Raw genomic sequence first — 14,909 nt, 5'->3', positions numbered from 1 at the left:
TTGCAAAGTTAGCACAACATTTAAACACTGTGGCCCTGATTTATACGCCGCTTTTGCGTCAAAAAATGACGCTAATGCGGCGCAATAAAAGTATAAATCAGGGCCCGTGTTTCTGGAAAATTAAACCATCAATCTTTTAGTACATATTAATAATCATCTTATCAGTACATTCAGTTATGATAAAACAAAATACATTTTCATTAGACATTACTATTCCATATGATGCACGCTGTTCATGGTGTCCACCATATCAGCTGCATGTTTATTTTTTTAACACACATTTTTCAGTTAGGCCTTTTAATACACGTTATTTCACATTATGTTTTAGTGACACATTTTTATTAATAGGGTTTGCTGTCTAACAAGCTCAACAACAGTTGTTTATTAATTCAATGTTCATTTAAAACAACTAATACCTGCTTCCCAAGTCATTCTCATAGCTTTGAGGGCTGGAATAGTCTGAAATATTAAACGTTTAGGAGCCTGATGGTTAGTAGTTTTGTTGATACTGTAATTGGTAGTGGTGGTAGGGTCAATAGTTGGTGATAGCTACAGTGGACTCCTGATGCAGGCTATAGGCACTTATTTTATTTTTATTTTTTACACCAATTAAGCACTGATTCTGACACCTCTTTTCTACATGCCATACAAAGAGGACCAGCATAAATCAACAAAGGATAATGTAGGTGTCTCTTATTGCATGATAAAAGTTCTGATAACAAAGCTAACTCATCACAGAATTCTTGCTTGTACTTGGTGTGACAGAATGGCAACAGAAAGATTTTTAACACGAGAAATAAGTGCATAGAAGAGTTATCTATTATGTTATGTAGATATCTAGATGTTCTACTTCAAATGTAGAGTTCCTTCTTATTGACACACAATTGCTGCTTGCATCAGACAATATGGATTTCCAGATGTCTTTGATCCCGAATAACCACTGATTCATCTCTAGGTTGTGAAAGCGTGTTTCTTCAACTGAGAGTTCTTTGTAGATTTCTTCTGTTTTTAGCATAAATTTGTAGCTCTGAATGCTATTGTTCAAGCTCATACTGACTACCGGATCTAAATCTATTTAGGCCGTTCGAGTACCTCAAGAGAAAAAAAACATTCAGCCTTTTGAAAATGGCTCTAGTAGAACACCTTTTGTCCAAAAGTTATAAGCACATACCCAATAGTATTAGGGGAGCTATTTTGGCTCCCAGACAGTGAGAGGATTAATTTTGAATCTCTACTCAAAGAATAATAATATTTTTCATTTTTGCATCTCCTCAAACCTTTCTTTTGGGCACAGTATTTAAATAACTCCATCTGCATCGCTGCAGATCTCAATTTATTATTCATCCATAAATTCAGTACGACTCTTTGAGGCAGAAGGGCTCTGTGGTATTCTGTTTGTTGGGGAAACATTTATGTATGCAAATTGTAATTCAAGGTTCAGGTAATTATATCTTGCCCCTTTACGCTTCGTTTATTTATGTTATGTGAAATGGTATCTTCCTGCTCTCCCTGCTCGTAGAATGGTACTGCCTGGAATGTGGTGATTGGAGGCAGTTAAAGAAGGAGCTGAGCAGGAGCGGCTGGGGTCTTTCATTATTCAGGACTTGAACAAATAAACAAGTGTTCTACTTTTTGAATTGGTATTTTTCTTATGGATTTACTTCAGGCTCTCATATTTTGAGACTCAAAATTTTTGAATTCTCTTTCCTCTGGCCTGAAACTCCAGTACAACCTACTGAGAATTATAGGCAAAAGGTCAAAACTTGGTAGAAGTAGACACAGATGACGTGGGGGTGTCATTTAGTACGGTTACCGGTACCAATGGTGGTAGGAATGGCTGCAGATGAAGGCAGGGGTAATTTGTTACCAGATACTGGTGCTAGCGCTGGTAAGAGTGCATACATGTGAAGCGCAGGTACCAGTAGGTGCAAGTACAGTGTGTTTTCCCCCAACACACTGACAGTGGTGAAGCGAATGACAAGACATCACGGGGGCAAACCCGGTACTCCTAGGACCCTGGGCAGTTATGTGTATTTACAACTGCAGTGTTCCATGCGGATTCATTCAAAGATCCTTTCATGAATTTAAAGAGCATCAAGAGATTGCAAGTAAAACTTCCTGATGGATATTAATGCACCACAAATAACTGATCACATGCAAAATCATATTGTAAATAATATCCATGGGTTGTAAGGCAGTTCGCAATATAGGTGCTCTTGATGTTAAGAACACTCTGCTAAATATTATGGGCCTCATTACAACCTTGGCGGGCTGCCACCGCCACCCGCCAAGGTTTAACCGGCGTGCGGCCGCCAATGCGGCCACACTCCCGCCGGCCCCATTTTGACATCCCCGCTGGGCAGCAACATGGGAGCCGGCGCCTAATGGAGCTGGCAGTGATGCAGCCGTGCGATGGGTGCAGCTGCACCCGTCGCGCTTTTCACTGTCTGCTGTGCAGACAGTGAAAAGCAGGGTGGGGCCCCCAGGGGCCCGCGACTCCCCTTCCCGCCAGCTTTTTCATGGTGGTCTCTACCGCCATGGACAGGCTGGCGGGAAGGGGACTCGTAATCCCTTGGGAAGCGCTGCAAGCAGCCCTGCCCTGGCGGATTAAAACCGCCGGTACAACCATGGCGGTAAACCGCCAATCCCAGCGGTGCAACCGCGGCGCTTCCACCGCAGTCGTAATCCGCAAGATTGTACCGCCAGCCTATTGGCGGTACAATCTCCAAAACAGCCCTGGTGGTCTTTGACCGCCAGGGTTGTAAAGAGGCCCTATTTGCTGAACTCCTGATCAGCTCACTTTTATCCCAGGTCTTTGATGCATGCCTACTTCCTTCAGTTTGGGTGTATAATCGCACCCAAGTGCTTAGTGTACAGAAACTTTTCATTAAAAATATCACTAGCTTTCTAAAATACACACAGTGAGCACAGGACCCCAAGAGGAACACGGTCAAGACTGATTTGCACATGGCTAGGTCCAAATTGAGGTGGCAAGAGTAAGCCAAGATGAGGGTCCTGTGTTCAGTGTGCCACTGGAACCAAGCTATAGCGGCTGGTGAGCCCTCATCAAGGAGAAAACCACTCCTTTGTTGAATGTGTTACGGTTCAATGAGGTCCAGGCTGGGGAGTATAGGCTGAACTGTTCCCCTGAGGAGCAGGGTCAAGGCTGATTTGCATATGGCTGGTCCTAACTGAGGTGGAATGGTGAGAAAAAGACAGAGGGGTGGGGAGGCTACCCTGAGCAATTGTCAGTGGTTAGAAAAATTGCAATCATTCCTCCCATCATCTTTCATATAGGGAAAATGAGACAAAAATAAATTAAAACACTGACCAGAATTACACCAAATTTGGCAGAAAACATGATCTTTACTCAGAAAAAGTGCTTTTGTGATTTTGTGTAATTCTGTTCAGCCATTTTAGAAAAATTAAGGTGAGAAATGTATAGATTTCGGTTGGTGTGGGACTTCAGCAAAAAACAAATGACAAAAAAAGAATTTTGATTGGTCAGGCGTGTGGGACCAAGCACTAAGATTGACAGCTGCAACATGAAGGAAAATGTTGCAGGCACCATGCAGGTTTTGGGGACTATGGCTCTCATTACAACTTTGGCGGGCTTTTCGTAAGACTGATTTTGGAATTCTGTGCAAAATCGGGTGAAATTCCGACACCAGTTGTGCTGGTGGTCGGTGGGGAAGAGGAGGTTCCACCACCAGCACTGCCACGGTGTGACAGTGTCCTGATGGTGGGGCGCTGCCGGTGTTGGACGCACCGGGACCCATCCCCTTCTGGACGATCTCTTTAACGTACGAGGTAAGTGGATCGTCTGACAGCGGATGGAGGTGGGTGCATCTGTGAATGTCATAATTGCAGGGGGGTATTTGTGGGTGCATGTCTGCATGTGTGAGTGTAGAAAGGGTAAGGGGGTGTGTGAGTGTTTGTGGATTGGGGTGGGGGTGTGTGTGTAAGTGGACCGGGGTAGGGGGTGTGAGTGTGGCTGGGGAGGGGTGAGTGCATGTGCGGATGTGAGCGATTGAGTGCGTGAGTGTGATTGAGGGGTGATGGAAGGGGTGAGTGTGTGTATGCACATGCATGTGTATGTAAGTAGATGGGGAGGGGGTGCGTGTTTGTGTGAGTGAGCGGGGAGAGCGGGTGCGTGTGTGTCAGTGGACAGGGACAGTCGGCGAGTCTGTGTATGTGGTGCAGGGGGAGGGGGTTTGAATGTATGTATGTGCTGGAAAAGGGGAAGGGCTGTGTGAATGTATGTATGCGCTGGAGGGGGAGAGTGAATGCGTGCCTGAGTGCGGTGTATGTGTATGTATGTATATTAGTGTGAAGGGGGATGTATGATGCAAGTGAGTAGGTGAGTGAGGGTGTGTTTCTGTGTGGGAGTATGTGGGTGCATGTGTGCAGGTATTCAAATGTGTGTGCGAGAGTATCCCGGTGACAGGAACAAAATTGGGCGGAGTGTTTGTCATAGTCTGGCAGGAGTCCCGTGGCACCAGCACAGCCCCCGCATGGTCCTATGGGACTTCTGTGGGACCTAAAAAATTTATAAAAAAAGAAAATAAGGATTGCAGACTGAAGACCGTGCATGGTAGGGCTTGCTGGGTTGGCCTTGGGGCCTGGCCACAGGTAATATGGTAATAAGATCGTACTCTGCATTAAAAAAGCACTGTGGAGTTGCCATTATAGCTATGTATGGTAACAGTGTCTAACTTTACATAAAAAAAATGTTTATGACAGTACAGTTTTTCAGAGACATAATTAAGTACCAAATGGTGCAGAATCATGTAGACCATAAATTAACATTCTCACACAGGTTCTCTTAGGTGAACCAAGGTCCTCCTGTACTCAGCCTTTGCCGGTAAAGAGCATTTTATGGATAGCTGAACTCATTTGGCAATTAACCAGACACAAGTTTCAAAGCCTGAGCTCCAGACAGTCTTTGTGATATGTTAGGTCATAAGTAGGGCATGGTAGTGGTGCAAATTATAGTTAGCTCAGTAAACTACAACACGCAAATTTCAATTTTTTTTGCTTTTAAAATGCTACATTTTCTCCTAACTATAATGTTACTTTAAGGTTTCTTTGTTTGCTTTGGTGAATCCCCAAGACCCCCACAGTTCCAGACAGCGCCCCTCATACAGCGGAAGCTGGCGTTGCTCCAGCCTGCAGGGAGTGGCTCCTAATGCTGCTTCCTCGAGGCGGGAGCAATATTTAGATCCGTTTCCCTGCTTGCTTCAGTGCGGGCAGGGAAACAGATCTGAAGTCCGGTCTCAGCTGATGCTCCCGCCTGATGACAGCAATAACAGGCTTCCCTGACTTCGCTGCTGTGGGCAGGGAATCTGCTAAGCCCCGGGGTGGGCTTCCTAGGATATAGCATATGAGCCGGGCCCGGGGATGGGGTCCTCAGGGCCATTAGTGACATAGGGAGGGGGAGGGATGTGGGGCCCTCTGTCCCTTCAAGTAATCAGTGGTGGGCTGCCCGGTGCCTTTTGAGGCTCTACGAGGTGGGCCCGCTGCTTCCTCCCCATTTTCCTAAATTTCAGTCCCAGGGGTGGGCTCCCACGGGCCACCCTTGGGGCCGAAAAAAAACCACACACTACTGTGTAGTTGTAGTTAGGACCATTTGGTAATATTTGTCACCGTTTGACAAATCTACATGAGTCGCACAGAAGAAAAGCCATGGTTCAACAGGACATTGCGCAATCAGAAAAATAAAGTCTCTAGAGAATTAAAAAAAGTCCTAAAGGACGTACACTGGGGGAGGAAATCTGATGACACAAGGCTTTCTGAACTAAGAGCCAAATATAAGAAAAACTGCTGGATGGCAAAACAGAGTTATCACGAGGATCTGTGGACCAAGCTCCTTATGTCCAACAAACAGAAAAATAACAAAAAGTTCTGGGAACTAATAAATGGACTCACTAACGGAAAAAATCGACACACGAATGCAGGTATTGATGCAGCCACATGGGAAGCCCACGTACAGACAATGTTCTCACTTCCAGAGCACCACGTGAAGGAGGAGGCCACACAGATAGCCAACGACTTAAGTAAGATTAATTTTGGCCTCAGAATAACAATGCAAACAGACTCATCTCCAAACGGAAACGAAGGAAAGCACACATTAATGGCCATTGACATAGAAACGCTGATAAACCTTATCAAGAAACTAAAAATGGAAGGGGCAGCTGGTCAGAACGGTATTCTGAACGCCTTGTTTAGAGGAGACCCTTCATTCTGGGTGCAATATTTGGCGTTGCTTTTTAACGATCTCCGAGGCTCAACAGGTCTTCCAGATGCATGGAAAGGCAGCATTATCTGCCCTATATACAAAGCAGGTAACCCCGCAAATCCTTCAAACTATAGGCTAATTGAATTGATAGATGTGGAAGCAAAACTCGACACATCCTGTCTACTGCAACAACTAGCAGAATGGATTCATGACAGACAACTAATTCCACAATGCCAGACAGGTTTCAGAGCTGGTATGGGTGCTTCCACCAACCTGGCAACCCTGGCTCTGCTGGGAAACAAAGCCAGGCTTAAGAAAAAAAGGTTACTTGCATGCTTTATTGATCTAAAGGCAGCTTTTGATTGCGTACCAAGAACCCGCCTATGGGAAAAATTGAAAGGTTGGGGCCTACCATGCAGCCTTCTTGGTGCAATGATGGACTTGTACACAGGTACTTGGGCGCAAGTAAAAATCAGAGAGGGCAGCCACCTCACCAACAGAACATTAACAGCAGAAGGACTTAAACAGGGGTGTGTATTAGCTCCCACGCTGTTCAACTTATATCTTGCAGACCTAGCCGAGGCTCTAACTCCCGTAAATAGCCATCCGCCAGTGTTGGCCAAGAAAGGAATCGCTTGGCTACAGTACGCAGATTACATAGTTCCACTCAGCCAAACATCTGTTGGGCTACAGCATAGCATTGATGCATTTTATTCTTACATAACAATACAAGGCCTAGAATTGAATTTGAGTAAAACTAAGGTTGTCCGCCTAGTTGACAGGAAGTTTAAATCTGCTTCATGGTTCATAAATGGATCCCGGGTGGAGGTTGCACCCACATATAAGTACTTGGGATTCACTATGGACCGTCTCTTGTCTTTCAAGCCGCAGCTTGCTGTCGCTCAAGCAAAAGCTCTCTTATTGACCTATGGGTTTAAAGTTCTAAAACAAAAACTGAACTGCCCCTCATACACTCACCTGCTTTCTGTCATGGCAGCACGGCTAATGCCCACCATCACTTATGGCGCCAAAATCATGCTGGGGAAGGAGGCAGTTTTTATCAATCGAGTCCAGACGAAGGCTTACAAAACAGTTTTTCGTATAGCACGACCAGTATCTCCAGCTCAGGTTCGTTTAGAATTGGGGCTGAAAAACTATGAATTTCAGAGTAGATGTGCCTTCATTAAACTATGCTGGAGGATGCGTGCAGCTGAGACTGGTACACTAAACAACCTATGTGGGATGGAAATTGAGGAGCAACAGCGTCATAATGATAAAAGCACCTGGGGTCATCACTTAAATAACTGCATTTTAGCACTAGGTTTGCTAGAAGCCTGGGACCTGAACTCGGACAAAAAGGAGTTTTTTCAAAAGGCAAACGCTGTCACTAAGAAGAAATCTTTAAATTCTGACAAACAAAAACTGGCATGTAGACAACACGCCTGGACTATAATAACATTATACAAAACTTTATGGGCACAGGAATATCTAGCAGCAACCTTCAACCAGTCGCTGAAACATCAGTTCATGCTTTTCCGCTTTGGGTTGATGGAAACGAAGGATATGGTCCCTTCATGGAAACAGCAGGACCTGACACACTCCTGTCGACTGTGTGGGTACAGTAAAGAGTCATTAGAACATATTTTTTGTGTGTGCCCGGCTTTGTAAAACCACAGGACCTTTTATCTGAAAAACATTTTTAAGACACTGAACTTACGCTGATGTAGACCGGCCATTATTAGCTGTCTCAGTGGACTTTCAATCCTGTTTTCTTGTTTAGGGACTAAATTCATGGTACAGGCCCAGAAAGAATTAGTGAACAAAGTTGAAGCTGAGTGTGCAAGGGCCATCATTTTTTGATTAGTAAAGCTCTGAAAGCTTTGTTCCAGCCAGGAAACAGCCCTAGGTACTACTTAAGATGCTCGCTCAGCTTCACTCATCTACTATTATAGTGTTCGCGAGGGAGCAAGAAAGTCCTAAAGTTAAGTTTAAGACCAAGTTTTGGAACCAGTGGAGAACATTTTAGTTATGCTCAACTCTTTATCATTCCATGTTTTAGTTTTAAGCTTTTATGTTTTTGCGGGTCTCCATTAACAAAATGAGAAGGCAAAGTGTTATGTCACTATGTATTTTGGAATTGCAATGGTTTTAATTAACTGTGTCAATAAAAATAAACTTTCAAACTACATGAAACTTTCCACAAAAAAGTTTAAGCCAACTCATCAAAACAATAACAATTCCCCACAAATCCCTAAAAGTGCGAACTGTGCAGAAACATTTACAATCAATCAATCAAAAAATGTATTAAGCGCACTACTCACCCGTTAGGGTCTCAAGGCGCTGATGGTGGAGAGGGTTGCCGTTTACTGCTCAAAAAGCCATGTCTTGAAGTGCTTTCTGAAAGTTAGGAGGTCCTGGGTCTTGTGTAGGTTGGTGGGGAGGGAGTTCCAGGTCTTGGCGGTGACCTGGGAGAAGGATCTGCTGCCTGAGGTGGTGCGTTGGATGCGGGGGACTGTGGCAAGGGCGAGGTCAGGGGAGCGGAGAAGTCGAGTAGTTGTGTGGAAGTTTACTCGTTCATTAAGGTAGGATGGTCCAGTGTTGTGGAGGGTTTTGTGAGCATGGATAAGGACTTTGAAGATGATCCTTTTGCTGATGGGCAGCCAGTGTAGGGATCTGAGGTGAATGGAGATGTGTTCGGGGGGGGTTAAAGATGAGACGTGCGGCTGCGTTCTGGATTCGCTGGAGTTTTTTCTGAAGCTTGGCTGTGGTACCATTGTAGAGGGCATTGTCGTAGTCCAGTCTGCTGCTGATGAGGGCATGGGGACCGTTTTTCTTGTTTCTAAGGGAATCCATTGGAAAGTCTTCCGTAGCATGTGAAGGGTGTTGAAGCAGGAGGACGATATGTTGTTGATTTGCTGGGTCATGGAGAGAGATGAGTCTAGAACGATGCCAAGGTTCGTGCATGGGTGGTGGGTTTTGGGTGTGGTCCGAGGGCAGTGTGCCACCAGGAGTCGTCCCATACTGTCTTGTTGTGGCCGAAGATGATAATTTCTGTTTCATAGCAGTTAAGTTTGAGGTGGCTTACTGTCATCCATTTGGCGATGTCGAGGAGTCTGGCATGCAGGTTTGTCTTGGCGGTGGAAGGGTTCCTGGTGAGGGAGATGATGAGCTGGGTGTCTTCTGCGTAAGAGATGATGGTGATTCCGTGGGGGCAGAGGATGTTGGTGAGGGGGGCCATGTTTATGTTGAAGAGGGTGGGGCTGAGGGAGGATCCTTGGGGTACCCTGCAGATGATCTTGGTGGCTGGAGACCAGAAGGGAGGGAGGTGAACTCTTTGGGTTCTTTCGGCGAGGAAGGAGGTGAGCCAGTCTAGGGCCTTATGTCGGATTCCTGCGTCAAAAAGGCGTGCGTGGAGGGTCTGGTGGCATACAGTGTCGAACGCTGCGGAGAGGTCCAAAAGGATGAGAGCGACAGACTCGCCCTTGTCCAGTCTGGTTCTGATGTCGTCTGTGCAGGCTATGAGGGCGGTTTCAGTGCTGTGGTTCTTGCGGAATCCAGACTGGGAGGCGTTGAGTGTGTTATTTTCCTCTAGGAAGTGAGACAGTTGGGCGTTCACTAGCTTCTCAGCGACCTTGGCGGGGAAGGGGAAAAGGGAGATGGGACGGTAGTTTGTGAGGTCTTCCGGGTTTGCTTTGGTTTTTTTGATGAGCGCGTTGACTTTGGCGTGCTTCCAGATGTCTGGTAAGGTTGCGGTATCGAAGGAGCTGTTGATTACGGTGTGGAGCTGGGGAGCGATGATTTGGCTGGTCTTGTTGAATATGTGGTGGGGGCAGGGGTCTGTGGGGAGCCTGAGTGGATGGAGTTCATGTTTTTTTGGTTTCTTCGTCGTTGTTTGGGGACCAGGTGTGTAGTTGGTTGGTGTGGGGGGACGTTGTGCTGTTGGTCGTGTCGGTGGTGGTGGCAGTGGGTGCTGATGCTGTGAAACTGTTGTGTATGTCTATGATTTTGAGGTGAAAGTAGTTGGATAGGGAGCTGCAAAGGTTTTGGGTGTGAGGGGGGTCGATGGTGCTGGATTTGGGTTTGGTGAGCTCTTTGACAATGGCAAAGAGTTCCTTGCTGTTGTGTGAGTTATTGCCTATGCGTTCTTTGTAGAATGACCGTTTGGTGGTCGGGATGAGTTGGTGGTGTTTGTGTATAGTTGTTTTGAGGGTGTAGAAATTACTCATTGAGGGTTCTTGGCGCCATGCTTTCTCAATTTTGCGGCATTCACGTTTGGAGGCTTAGAGTTGTGTGGTGAACCAGGGGGCGGTCTTGATGGTGCGGATGTTGTTGTTTCTTTTCAATGGGGCGAAGGAGTCTGTGCAAGTTGTTAACCATTGTGTGAGGTTGGCGCTCAATGTTGGGGTCGTTGGTGATGGGGTGGAGCTTGTGTGAGTTTGGCGCTCAGGTGTTTCATGAAGGAGAAGTGGACGCAGTGGTGGCCAGTCCAGTGGAGTTCAGTGGTGTGGGTAAAGGTGACATGGTTGCTGGAGGTGAAAATTGCATCAAGCGTGTGTCCTGCTGAGTGAGTGGGTGAGGTGACCAGTTGCTTGAGTCTGAGGTTCGTGAGGTCGTCTAGCAGGGTTGTGGAATTGTGGTCGTGGGTGCTTTCCAGGTGAAAGTTGAGGTCACCAAGGAGTATGTAGTCTGTGGAGGTGAGGGCGTGGGAGCTGATAGTATCAATGATGGCGTGGCAAAATGAGGGTTCCTCTAAGGGTGGTGTTGGCGTTGATGTGAATTAAAAAGTGTAGGTATTCTGCGCTGTCTAGGGTGTTGTTGGTGGAGATTTTGGTGGTGTTTTTGTGTATGATGGTGATACCTTCTCGTGGCTTTTTTATGCGGTCTCTACGGGAGATTTTGTAGCCTTCAGGGATGGCTATGGCTAGGTCGGGTTCTGAGGAGGAGTTCATCTATGTTTCCGTGAGGAAGGCGATGTCAGGGGAGTATGTTATGATCAGGTCCCAGAGCTCGATGGCATACTTGTGGACGGAGCGGGTGTTAAGGAGTATGCAGTTAAGGTGGTTGCGGGGGTTGTTGTTGTTGTGGTGCGTGTTGGTGTTGTTGGAGTTTGTGTGAGTGCAGGAAAAACGGCATGAGTGGCATGTGAATGGTCCATGTGTGTGCTTCGGGTTGGCATGGACGCAGGCGGGGTGCTGTCCTGGGTTGAGGGCGTGGAGTTTGGTGGAGGAGTAGTGCTGCCTCGGGGGTCGGAGCAGCGAGGGGCAGGGGGACCGGTGCTAGGCGCAGTCCAGGCGTGGACGGGCGCAGATGGGCTTGCCTCTGACGCGCCAGCGCCGCCATTAAGAAGGGGAGATAGGAGGGAGGAGCAGCTGGGAGGTGGGAGGGAAGGGCCAATGGAGGCACGAGGGGGGCAGGGCCGCAGGGGACGCAGCAGCAGGGATCGGGAGACCGGCAAGAACTGGCTGGGAAACGAGCAGTGCAAACAATGAGGGTGAAACTAAAAGGAATTCAAAAAGGGCACAGAAGCAATTTAAAACAGTGCAGAAAACGAAAAATTATTTACAAATAACGAAATACACGCAATACAAAAAGCAGAGCACAACTTGACATGCCTACCACTAGGCACCAGGGATAAGGCACAGGCGGGTGCCTCCGGGTGGTGGAGGGCCTCGAACACTGCCTGGTGGCAGACGGCGGGGTCAGGGGCACGGAGGCAGCCTGGTGGAGCCAAGTGGACTCCTGGCCAGAACCAGGTCAGGGGGTCACACAGGGCTCCGCGCAGCGGCCGCCATTAAGAAGGGGAGGTGGGAGGAAGGAGCAGCTGGGAGGCGGGAGGGAAGGGCCAATGGGGGTATGAGGGGGGCGGGCCACAGGAGACGCAGCGACAGGGATCGGGAGACCGGCAAGAGCCGGCTGGGAAACGGGCGGTGCAAACAACATGGGTAAAACAAAAAGGAATTCAAAAAGTGCACAGGAGCAACTTAAAACAGTGCAGAAAACGAAAAATTATTTATAAATAACAAAAAGCAGAGCACAACTTGATATGCCTACCATTAGGCACCAGGGATGAGGCACAGGCGGGTGCCTGCGGGTGGTGGAGGACCTCAATCTTTTCGTGGCGGCAGACGGCGGGGTCAGGCGCACGGAGGCAGGCTGGTGGAGCCAAGTGGACTCCTGGCTGGAACACAGCAAACCAATATACAAAAATATAAAATTTATTAAATATAGTTATAGAAAGTAATAAAAATTATGAACGCACATTAAAACAAAATGTATACAAACATCATAAAATACAACAGTAACAATACCCACAACTAAAACTCCTATACAATTTAAAATCTAAATAAATTAATAAATTATTGCCATTTTATGTCACACATCATCAGAGATTGGATCTGCATGTATTAATAAGACTTCCGAAATGCCAATGTAGCAAGTAACACTCCTAAAGTAACACTCCTATTTTGCTTGTGAACACGTTTCGCTGGATGGAATTATTGAGACCACTTTCCTCAGGACAGTTAATATGCATTTATATTTCTTGCTCAGATACTTGATTAGGATTCCAACATATTTTAAAACCACCAATCTCCCTACAAGCAACAAACACAAATTACTTAACATCCATTGTACATAATATAGTTTCGCACAGAGAACACAAATTGTGCTGAAATTCCCAATTAAGTCAACTCAGCTCCTTAATGAAAGGTTTCGGGATGATCCATCAAGCAGGAGCAGAGAAAAAAGAGGGGTCCAATCCTAATTTCCTCATGCAATTTCCCACAGGAAAATTTAACAGAACTACAGTCTAAGTGGCTGAATGAAATTACATCAAATTTGGAATAAAGCTACATCTTTAGCCTGAGAGCATGCTTTTTGTGATTTAGTGAAAATCGGTTCAGCCGTTTTAGAGAAATTAAACTTTAAAATGTATAGAGGTTTAGCACTGCGATACTACAGAGGCAGTACTGAAAGAGGTACTACTGTCAGAAAAAAATACAAATGAATCATTCTGATTACCTGTTCCCATGGGACTGGGACCAGATGCAGGAGATTGAGCGCTGTGATTGACTGGCCACAAAATTAACAGAAATGCTGCTGCCACCATTTTAGGGCCTGAGAATTTAGTCCCCATGCCTTGCATATGAAAATGAAAATAAAACAACATATAATGGGGTAGTGTAGGGGTACTCTGACTCTGTGGCCATACTGAGGGGATCTTAGAGTGACCAACCTGGGTCAAAGTGCAAAACATTGTTTGCAGTGCTGTGGACTCATGGTACTCTTGAGGTAGTACCAAGGGAGTACGGAGGGAAAAAAGACAAATTAGGCCTTCTGATTGGCTGGTCCCAGAAGTACTGGGACCAGCCCAGCTAGACAATGTGTAGTGATTGGCTGGCTGCAACATGAAGAGAAATGTTGTGGCTGCCATATTAGGACTCAGAGACTCGGTTCCCATGCCTTGAACATTAAAATAAAACAACATATAAGTGGGAGGGTAGGAGTATCCTGGCTCCCTGCCCATTGTGGGGTTCAAAGTTATAAAAAAATATATATATTGCATCTCTGTGTACTCGAGGTACTCACTGTGACACCCTTCTGTGAAAATATGCAGAAAGACAGTGAAATTACTGCACGATTACTGTGGGACCAAAAAAATTAAAAGTCATTTAAATTGGGTTGGTGTTCAATGGTGTTGCGCGACCTTGGGGTGTTTGTTAGCAATAGGGGTTGGCCGACTGTAGCATGCTGGGCTCAGGGCTTCGCCACAGACAAAGCCCTGCACCTAACCTGTCACCATGCGTGACAGAAGGCCATACGTCTGGGGTTGGGCACCTGTGAGTAATTGGGTGCTATGGGGGGTCCAAATAGGTAGGTATGATAATAAAATCTTACTTGAGTTTTTAAAAAGCCCTCAAAATTTACTGAATAAATAAAGTGGCATAATAAGTTAGGCACAGTAACGCCTTAATTTACATTTTACAAAAAGAAATTCCCTGAACAAAACAAAGATTAAAGTGACGTTATAGTTAGGTAAAAATGTCAGTTAAAAAAAATACTATTTTAAACTCAAAGAAATAATGAAAATCACCGGTCATAGTTAACTGAAGTAACTATAACTTGTGCACTTTCCATGCACTGCTTATGACCTCACACATTACATCCCTCACAACATGTTCTATAGTATCATTGATAACATCAATGATGATATCCAAAATGAAATCATTAATGCCATCACTATGCTTGGCAAATGCTCAAGTTATTGCTACTCAACAGTTAACTGTAACTGGTGAATTTCAGTGTTTTTTTAGTTAAACAATTTTTTTTAAAGGACATTTTTACATATATATATCATATCTATATTCACTTAAAAAAACACGTTACAGTTAGGCTCCCATTTTAAACGTACAAAACCATAAAAGTTCCCCTGTTATAGTTTGAGTTATCTCAAGTAAATATAACTTGTGCCCTAAGGTAATTATAACTTGTGCCCTCGCCATGCACAGTTTTTTCATAAAATTATTTACTGCAAATATTACATTGATATTATCAGTGATGTTATCAAATATGTCATGAGTGCTGTAATTTGCAGTACATGGCGAGGGCGCGAGTTATAGTTAACCTATGGCGCAAATTATAGTTACTTGAGATAACTGTGGCCAGGCCCTGA

The sequence above is a fragment of the Pleurodeles waltl genome, chromosome 2_2 (assembly GCF_031143425.1).
Source record: "Pleurodeles waltl isolate 20211129_DDA chromosome 2_2, aPleWal1.hap1.20221129, whole genome shotgun sequence".
Taxonomy (NCBI): domain Eukaryota; kingdom Metazoa; phylum Chordata; class Amphibia; order Caudata; family Salamandridae; genus Pleurodeles; species Pleurodeles waltl.
This window is presented reverse-complemented; position numbering follows the sequence as displayed.